Source organism: Callorhinus ursinus, unplaced genomic scaffold, assembly GCF_003265705.2.
Source record: "Callorhinus ursinus isolate GAN/ISIS: 27379988/994484 unplaced genomic scaffold, GSC_fseal_2.0 scaffold50, whole genome shotgun sequence".
Taxonomy (NCBI): Eukaryota; Metazoa; Chordata; class Mammalia; order Carnivora; family Otariidae; genus Callorhinus; species Callorhinus ursinus.
In genome coordinates, this window is record NW_027397112.1 from 3,666,192 (window position 1) to 3,676,135 (window position 9,944).

Genomic DNA, 9,944 nt, shown 5'->3' on the forward strand with positions numbered 1-9,944 from the left:
AGCCTATGATTGAAGTGCTAAAATCGATCACGCAAGGAAAAAAAAATTCTGGAGAGTTTCGGAGGAGTGAAATCAACTAGAATTCATGGGCAAGTTTAGAATGGAGGATTTAATCTGTGTGACATATTACCATGTAGAGTTGGGTTAAGGATGCTAAGAGCGAACCAGAAGACAGGATTGCCTCTTCATTAAATTTATGTCCTAAAACACCCGTTATACTCCCAGATCTGTCTATATACATGTAATCATGTGTATAAATTATAAGCTGCTTCTACGAAGGCTGCACGTCTCTGCCTACACAGACACTCTTTCTTCTAAAGCAGTGGGCTTTATTCCACAAGCCTTATTGGCCATTAGTGACCACTGTAACACACAGTGGTGATGCCTTATTTTTCTGGCATACCTGGGAATGCAGCATATCACATAATAGCTTTTCTAACTAATTGACATTTCTTTATGGTGAGAATCATCCTCTCTACCATGCTGTATGCATCCTCAAACTGTATCTGATTGTTCCTGGAGCACTCTGTATTTATCTCTACCAGAGCACGTTTTGTTCCTCTCATGCTATTACAAATACGTTTCCCTATATGTTTTCCACTTTTCAAAATCCACTGCCATGTCTTTTTTTTCTCTTTATATCCTCATTGCCTTGCACACAGCCAAGGAAATACATCAGTCTCAATGAATGTCAGCTGAATGATGGAATGAAATTAATGGTATTTTTGAGTAGACTACGACTTTTGAACAATGACTCAGTATTGTTACGATAAACATAAGCTACTTCATTTTTACCTGCAACGGAGGGGTACTATGCTGGTACAATGAGGGCAATGTCTTCTACGTTAAATGACCATAGACTAAGCTTATTTAAGTCATCTGTTTGTTTTTTCTCTCTTCTCCACCAATGACAGCTTTCACTTCTCATTTTTGCTTCTGCCAAATATATCAGGCTGTCACCATGCTCTATCTAATTTGTTGATTCTAATCTGCACTGGACTGAGAAATTATATAACCAAGGTTACTTAAAAAATATGCAAAGTAAAAGCAAATATAATCTGAAGGGCTTAAAGTGGATATATATTTTTAAAATAGTATGAGAAGATGCCAAATTTGGAGTTACCTTGTTTTGGTCAGTTTCCTTTTTCTGGGTAAAAAAGCTTCAGGATATGGATTTATGACATCTATTTTGGCTTCTCAGAGCATTTAAATGCTTTAGTCCTTGCATTTACTGTGTAATGAATCGTTGAGGAAGACCTCTGGGTAAGGGAGGTAGCTCTGTGTCTGCAAATGTTCATTTGTTTCCATGTAGATGTACAACAAAGTCATACAGTCATTTATTGAGAAATCACCGGAGTGCTTACTGTGTCCATTAATACGATCTTTATTTTCCATCAAATATGTTAAAGCCAACAATAATAAGTGGGATCATTTTTTTTTTAATTCACACTTGCAGAGCAGCTAAATTATTATTTAGCAAATTACTCTTCTGTCATGCTCTGGAAGACTTTACGTATTTCATGTGGGTGAAGCAATGACACTCTGAAAATGCTGCATTTATCCAGACTCCCCGTTACCGTGGCTCTTAACACAGGGATTACGACAACCGTTTCATCTGTGTTGTCTGTGGTACACTAGCTGCCTCAGAGCTAATGAACCTGAAGTCCCGGTTCATTCTCTGTTAAAGGGGATGGCAGCTCCTTAGGTCAGGTAGCTTTGTTATAAAATGCCTGCACCTTGGCATTTTCCAGAACTAACAACAACAAAAAGCAACTTGAGACAACCAAAGTTAGTCACCATTGGAGACATTTCAGGAATATGCCACAAGATACAAAGAATATACAAAACATATTTTGAGTAATGTCAATAATGATACTGTCATGTTACTTTTTTTTGTCATGTTACTTTTGAAAGAAAGTGTACATACCTGAATGTCTAGGTTTTGGGATATTGGCTTTAACAGTATGTGTGTGTGTGTGTGTGTGTGTGTGTGTGTGTGGTTTTTCAAGTGTTGAGTATGTATAGGTCTTTTTTTTTTAATAGTCAAAGCAATTATGTAAAATGTACAAGATAAACATTAAAAATGTAGATTAATGTAGAAAAACATAGAAAATAAATCCATATTCCCACCATTATAAATACATTGGTACATTTCTTTCCCCCTTTTCCTATCTTTCTGTTTCTATTTTTATATCTTTATATTTTTTTATAATTTTAGGATCAATTTTGTCATACTTTTTGGTACATGAGTATCATACTTTTTATATTTAAGTATTTGTCATGCAATTAAAATTCATTTGAAAGCATGTATTTTAATTTTATATGTATTTTATGTCCTAATATGTATGAACCATACTTTGATGAATCATCACCTATTTTTATACCTTTATATTTGTATTTATTTTGTACTTGTATAAAGATACATTAACTACTCTTGTAGATTGTTTATCTTCATCTCCTACTATTTTGTTAGATTTCCGAATGTGGAATTATAGGTCAAAGGGTATGCTCTCTTGAAACTTTTTTTTTTTTAATTTCATTCTTTCAGGTCCAATCCCAATGCACTGAATTTCAAGGATGTTCTAAGTTGTGTGACCTTGATGGTGGTGACGGCATTGCACGGTTGGGGAGAGTTTGGGCTCTGGGTCGTCCTGCTATGTGTTTGTGACATTGATCCAGCTAGCTATAAAAGACTGTTTTAGGGATTAGAAATAATGCACATAAAATGCTTGACACATGAACACTTAGGCAGTGGAATTATTTACACTAGCTCTTGCTACTGCTACTGAGGATGATGAGGTTAATAAATAGAATAACTTAATTGGGGGAGTAAGATGTCTTCAAGAGATACTTATATTATAATAAGTCTTTAAATAACATAGCAAAGCTGTTGCAGTGCCTGCCTCAGTGGGAAAATCATAAATGAAAAGGTAAGTATCTGAGGAGTTTAGCAACATTTTCATAGCCGTATGGAAGTATGGGTTGGTGTTAGAGGGAGAAAAGCAAAGTGATTTTCCAGGTGATGGTCAGCATTTGAATACATTCATGAATAAAAGGATATTAGGATTGAACATTAAATTCGGGCCAGATTTTAGACCTGTAAGACAAGCATGAGAAGTGATACTTTCTTCTTTAGACAGGGAGGGATCTGCAGATGAGTGAATGCAAGGCTAAGAGACGTGAGCAGGATTCCTAGAACACTGATCTCACTGTCATTTCTCTGTCCATTGCCTCTGGCTGCGGTCCTACCATGTGATTGTTTCTTCTGGATTTCTCTTCCTGCGATTTCCCGAATCCCAATTGTAATTGATAGGGAAATGGAGGTAGAGAAATTCTTGTTGCAAGGAAGGTCCTCATGTGAATGGAGGCTGTTAATACAGCCTCTAAGCCTGCAGATTTCAAGCCCAAGTTTCCTTCCTCTGCTTTTTGCAGAGGGTAACTTTTCATGGCATCTGTGCTCAGACAAATCTAGAAATCATAGAATAGGGCTGATAATTTTTGCAGCCAGTGACTAAGGCCCCCCAAATGGTTCCTACACTGACTGTAGTACATAAGATTTGACCTCGCACTCCTCAGACAAGACCTATTTCCAAATGTCTGGCTCAATTCTTATGCTTCCCTGTGAGAGATTTCTTCCATTTTAAAAATAAATTTGATCAGTATCTGAGGAGATGGTTAATCGTTTCCTCCTTCACTGACTTGTATTCTGCAGGCAGATAGCCTTCTTTGGCCCTTGGTCAATTTATCTTTTAATATTCAAAGCCCTGTGTATAAGTTACAAGTAACTTGTAACTTATAACATACACTATATATATATATATATATATATATATATATATAACTTGTAACATACACAACTATGCAGAAATCAAATACTATACCTCAGTCACTGATAACATTAATGACTCATGATAATAGGAAAAACAGCATTAATAGCATTATATGATTATTAAAAGAAAACCCAAGTTATGTTACTGCCCATTTTATAGGTGCTTACTTAGATATTTTAATGTACTAATTAGGATCAAATCCAGATATTTCTTCTCCTCCATTTGGATTTGAGCTTCATTCAGTCCATTATAAATGTTAAAGAAATCCAAAGGAATGATTCCCTAGAAAGGAGCATTTCAGGAAATTGTTTATGTGGTTAGCAACAGAGAAACTCTGAATTTATGACAGACTTAAATTCTGTCACGGTGTTTCAGCTTCTGATCTTCTTATCAGCAAAGGAGATCTCACTTTAAAACTTGTATTTATGCTAAATCTATCCATTTATATGGTTGGTATAACTGAATAATCAAATTCTAGCAGAGCAGGAACTGAGACCATAAATTATGCGTTCTTGTCACCTCTTGGTCATCTTCCTGCCTGTAAACTGAAATACAAAGTCTCCTACTGTACCGGTGAAGTCAACGTGGAGGAAAAAGTCAATTAAGAGTTTAGCTTTCCCATTGACTGAGATTAAACCTCTTATACATAAGTGTTAACTTAACCCGCAATAATGCTTTCCAAAAGAAAAATTCTTCAAAGATGATGATGTATTTCCCGCTTGGGCAAAGGTTAAAACCCAAAGCTATTGTTCTTAATGCCTATTATTTTTACAGAAAAATCTAGTACCTCCTTAGTACTGGATTAAGTGAAAGAAGGAATGTACTTCATAAATTAGTGGGCACAAAGCAAAATCAAAGTGCATAAACATGAAAATGCACACACACACAGAGTTCTACCTCTTGACCTCAGTGGTGTCGTATCTAAGAACCTCACAAGACGTTGAAGACGGCTCAATTTTGATCTGTAGTCACTTAGTTCTGACAAAAGAGCCGTAGTCAGCTTCCAGACTCCAATTTCTCAGCAACTTGCTTTTATGATTCTGATTTTATGGTGTTTAAGAGTTCGGTAATATCTTACAATTTGCAATTTAAAACATTATCTACTCACCCATTGCACACATATTTCTTATGCATGAAAATATGAAACTTTCAAAGCAGATAGTGGCGACTCTCTCAGTATTTTCCAAAAATAGAATAATCTATGAAGCTCTGAGGCTAAACAGCTTCAATCTTTCTGCAAAACGCTACCTAAGTACACATAACTTAAACAGTTCTTCCCTTGGAGCAGCAGAAAATGAAAGTGTTACTTGGATTTCCTGGCAGAAGTTATCTGAACATCTACTTGGTCAAAGCATCATTTAGCACAAAAGATTGTCACCGGTGCCATATTCATAGTGTCAAAATCCAGGCAGTATAATGGAAATGTATGCAAGTCTCCTTAATCCTGGGATCACAATGAATCGGCGCTCTTCCCTACGTGAATTATGCACAGATATTAATTCATTCCTCTCTGTATTCTATCTTCTTTCCACATGCAATGCTCGCCTTGGTTCGTTTTTCCTCTCCATGGTCCACACATTTTTTCAAGTCCTACAAGAAAAGAGGACCCAGACATAGCCAGTGATCCAGGCAGAACACTTAGAATTGTATTATTAGCATTATTCAGCATTTGGTTCATCTCTGCAAATGCAGTTCAGGATCTGCATGATTCCAGCTCCACAAGCTCCGTTACAAAACACAGCCCATCAAAGCAAGTTGCCGGAAAAGCCTCAAGCACACTTAATATAAAAACCAACCCATACCCTGCAGGTAAAATAGTCCAGGCGGCACAAAAAAAAAAATAAAAAAATAAAATAAAAACCATTTTTGAAATTATTTTTCCACAAGGGAGAGCAATTCTCTGTGAATTGACTTACGGGCCATGACATAAAACCCCAAAATGAAAGAAAGAACAGGAAAAAGAGGAAGACCCCTAGGCACGGACAGGTGTCCTGTTCTTTCTCCTGTCTCCTGAACCTCTTCGGAGTCTCCACCAGCAAAGGAAGGCAGCCCGACCTGCAGCCCCATTTCGAGCAACAAAGGGACTGGAGATCTCTCCTACGAGGTTTCACCCCCTAACTCCACTGAAGACCCCCTCAGACCAAGAAAAATTTTTCTCACAGGAGAGTTTGAGAGAGTCTATGAGTTCATGCTCAAAGTGAATTTCCTAATTTCCTCTCTGGGCAAATACCAGGGTATTTATTTCTCTTACGTAATTTCCAGGGAGTCTGCTATGTGACCCGACTTCTATTCTGTTGGTCTACTGAGGGACCTTACCGTCAAACGTTCACCCTTGCTGAGAACGTACCCAAGGACTGATATATGACTGCAAAGGAACTTAACAATTCCTGGAAGGAAAAGGGTTAAGAGCCAGTAAAAACAGCATAAATTTACACATGACCTAGTACGATTACACTTTTATTCTCTTTTCTTGCAAGGAACAACAATGGCAACATCTATAACTAATACTTCTGGTCTAAAAAACCTCCTCAACAACCTTCTGGTTCGAAAGGATCTCTAGACAGAGAGATGCACTTGCTCGTGATTTTTCTTTCAAAGGGATCTAAGGGGTTCATTACATCATGGAAAAATAATCTCAACTATTGGGAGCAGAGAGCAGCCTTGTGTGATTGGTTTGTGATGGCCTGATTCTGGCCGACAAGTTCTAGAATTACAACTGTTTTGTCCCGATTTTAACCTAACTGTGAGGATGGGGGATGGCTTCAATTGCCAAAGGACTTGACTTCAGAAAGAATTATGAGTAGAGAAAAGCCAACAAACAAACAAACAAAACCAAAACAAAAAATTGTCCTGGAGAAAAAGAGGGGACATGCATTTGTTTTCTTATAGATGAGATCAAATGCTCCAAAGAGTGAATGAGCCAGATGCTGCAGTCCTCTACGTCCTAATTCTGCAGTGGAGGCTTCCCTATGGGAACAAACTAGTTGCAAACTGAGCTTTCTGTAGAGGGTCCGGGGGGCGGGGAGCAGGCGGGCGAAGAAAATGGGCGGAGCTAGACTAGCCCCCCCATCCCTTAATTCCCTCCCCACCCAACAGTCCCCTTTCCTGTTTTCCCTTTCTCCTCTAGGAATTTTCCATCAGCTGGAGAGCAAGGACATCAGTTGTCACACTGATGGGAAAAGTTGCACGTATGCACTTGGCCATGGCTACATCTGGGTGACCATGTATTTGCCTATGGAGCCCACTGATGAGTGGCACTGCAGGGGCATGTCCCACCAATGTCATTCTCTTCTCTTCTTCCTTGGTCCTCCGCCTTCCTTGCATTCCTACACAAACGTCTCAAGGAAAAACCTTTATGATGCTTCCTGGCAACGGAGCTCAACTATCTAGATCAGCAGATATCTGGAAGAGGTGGTCTTGGGGACTTTTCAATACAGTTAATTGTACTAGAAGTACTAATGAAGGATTCAATTAAAATGAAAAAGAAAGCAACCCAGAAAAAAAAATTGAGACATTTTGAGATAGTGTCCTTGGGAGATTTTTTCCTTTAAATATCAACTTTTCAAAAAACTTGATTCCTTGTGTAGAATTTTACTTTAAAATCCCCTTTATTTTGTTCATGAAAACACTATAGGATTGAGCGTTTTGATGGGAGAGTATCTACATCAAGAAAAGGAACCAGAGCAAAGATATGTGATTTATATGCAAATGTCCCTCTATTACAAGACCCCTAGAAAATGAAAACCTCTTCCTGAAATCGGGGCCTTTCTGATATTTTAAATCAAGGATGTCACCCTTTCCACTGTTCTGGAACAAGGGATCTATAAAGTTGCAGCACACAGGCCAAATCTGGCTCACCATCTATGCTATGCAGTTCCTGAGCTAAGAATGATTTACAGTTCTTAATTGTGGGCAGAAAAAATTGAAAGAATAGTGTTTTGTGACACTTGACTATTTTATAAAATTCAGATTTCTATCTTCATTAGTAAAGTTGTAATTGGAACGTAGCCACACTCGTTTGCAGATTGTCTATGGCTGCCACTTCTGGGCTAGAAAAACTGAGTTGAGTAGAAGAGACAGAGCCCCTATGTGGCCCACAAACCCTAGAATACTGACTCTCTGGCCCCTTACGGAAAAAGTTTGCTGACCACTGGTCCAGAATACTGCTATGGGCATTAGGCCAAATTGAGTATAAAGGGTATGAAAGACATTCCTCAGCTCTAGTACTAGCAGGTTGAATACATTTAATGGTAGGATTTATTTAACTGTTGGTGCCTCCTTGTTAAAATGGAGAGAAAATGCTCATAGATTTATTTTTAGGATTAACCATATATGGAAGATAAAATATGTATTCAAACAATAAATATTTTCTGTTCAAACTAATTATAGTTGACATATTTTGATCAAGTTCACTTACATGTCAAAATTAAGTGTCTTCCAAGTAGACTCCTAAAATAAAATTAAAGTTACTGTTTCTATCAATCCTTAAAAAAATCAGTGAACCTCAACACTGATTCTGCGGAGATCGATTTTTGCAAATCTATAGCTAGCCTGTTTTAGGCTTGCAGATCCATAGCGGACCTGAGTCTGTGAAACTATCAGACAAGTTTTTCCCTTTGAGTTGCTTCAACTCAAGGAATCTTGAATTTGATCTCATTAGCAATTGTTAAGTGTTGCATGTAAGGGTATTTAGTGATTGATTAATATATTTAAAAAAACACAATAAATAATAGAAGAAAATGGATTATTTTGCAAAAATGAAACTGTGTCCTGAAAATTGTTTAAGGACTTTGAATTTTGAATGCAGATTATATCATATGATTCCATTTCTTTGAGAAAACAAAAATCTTTATATTTAAATCAGTGTCCAAATCTGAACCTCTTTCTATATTTGTCTTTAGTGCTGGGATTAGGCTGTGGCAAAGAAGGCACTACACACCTCAAGTATGAGCTTTAAGAGGTACAGAAAAACAACAGCAAAACCCAATAATCAAGATAAGCAACAGTTTAATGCATAATTTTTTAAAAAATAAGAATGCAAAATAATCCATGATTAACAAGGTAGGTCAAAATTGTTATATATATTCAGATTTGTTGGAGTTGCCTGCAATAGAAAAACTCAAAATATCAATACATTAAAAAAATACAAACCTATTTCTCTTTCATGTAAAAACATCTGGAGACGGGTACTCCGCAGACGGTATGCTGGGGGCCCCAATGTAGTAGATGTGATTATAATTTATTTTTATTTTCTTATGTTTGTATATTGGCATTTTCTCATTTTTCTCTAAATATTTATTATTTCTTAATAAAGAACAAGACCTAGTACACTGTATAGTTTTAAGACTAAAACGAAGATGCCATTCCTTTTTTATTAAAAGTTTGTCTTCTTTATTAAGACCAAGACAGCATTTTGATCCTTCATTTGCTGAGGTGATAACAGAGAATACTGGGTAAATGCTCTTCCGGTGCATGCAGACTTTGCAATCATATTTCCATACTCACTAGGGAAAAAATATTTTATCTGTCTAGAAACACAACCAAATCACTCATATAATATTTTGTTGTTTAGTTGTTAAATGAGTGAATGCAGCAATTGCTCTAAACCAATAGAAGTTCACTGGTGAGGCTGGAGGAAAACTCCTCCCTGGGTTTAACAAGAAAAAATAAAAAGCAGAATGCACATTTTTAATATAATGCAATGTGCACCTTTACCACCCTACCTCACAGAAGGCAAATCCTGGTAAATTCCTTCAAGGAACAGAAGTACAAAGTCACCAAAACTTGTTCCCACTAGGAATTTCTAAGAATTAATAGGAGTTTGGTCTTTTCTCCCCAAACGCCACTAGACATGCCTATAAGCCTAATTTAATCCTATTCTGTAAAAGTTACATTGTCTGTTTATTTTAATATCAGAAGCTCAGTATTAAATAAATAGGGCTTTGGACTTCCGTTCATTTGAATACTTCCTTTAAAAGGGAGAGAGGCAGGAACACATACTCCTGGCATTAACCCTCCTGCCCCTGGTTTGTCATCACGCTATTAATAATATGAAATGCTAAACCCACAGATTGACCCTGAGAACCAGATTCTAACATGTGAAAGTCTTCCTGA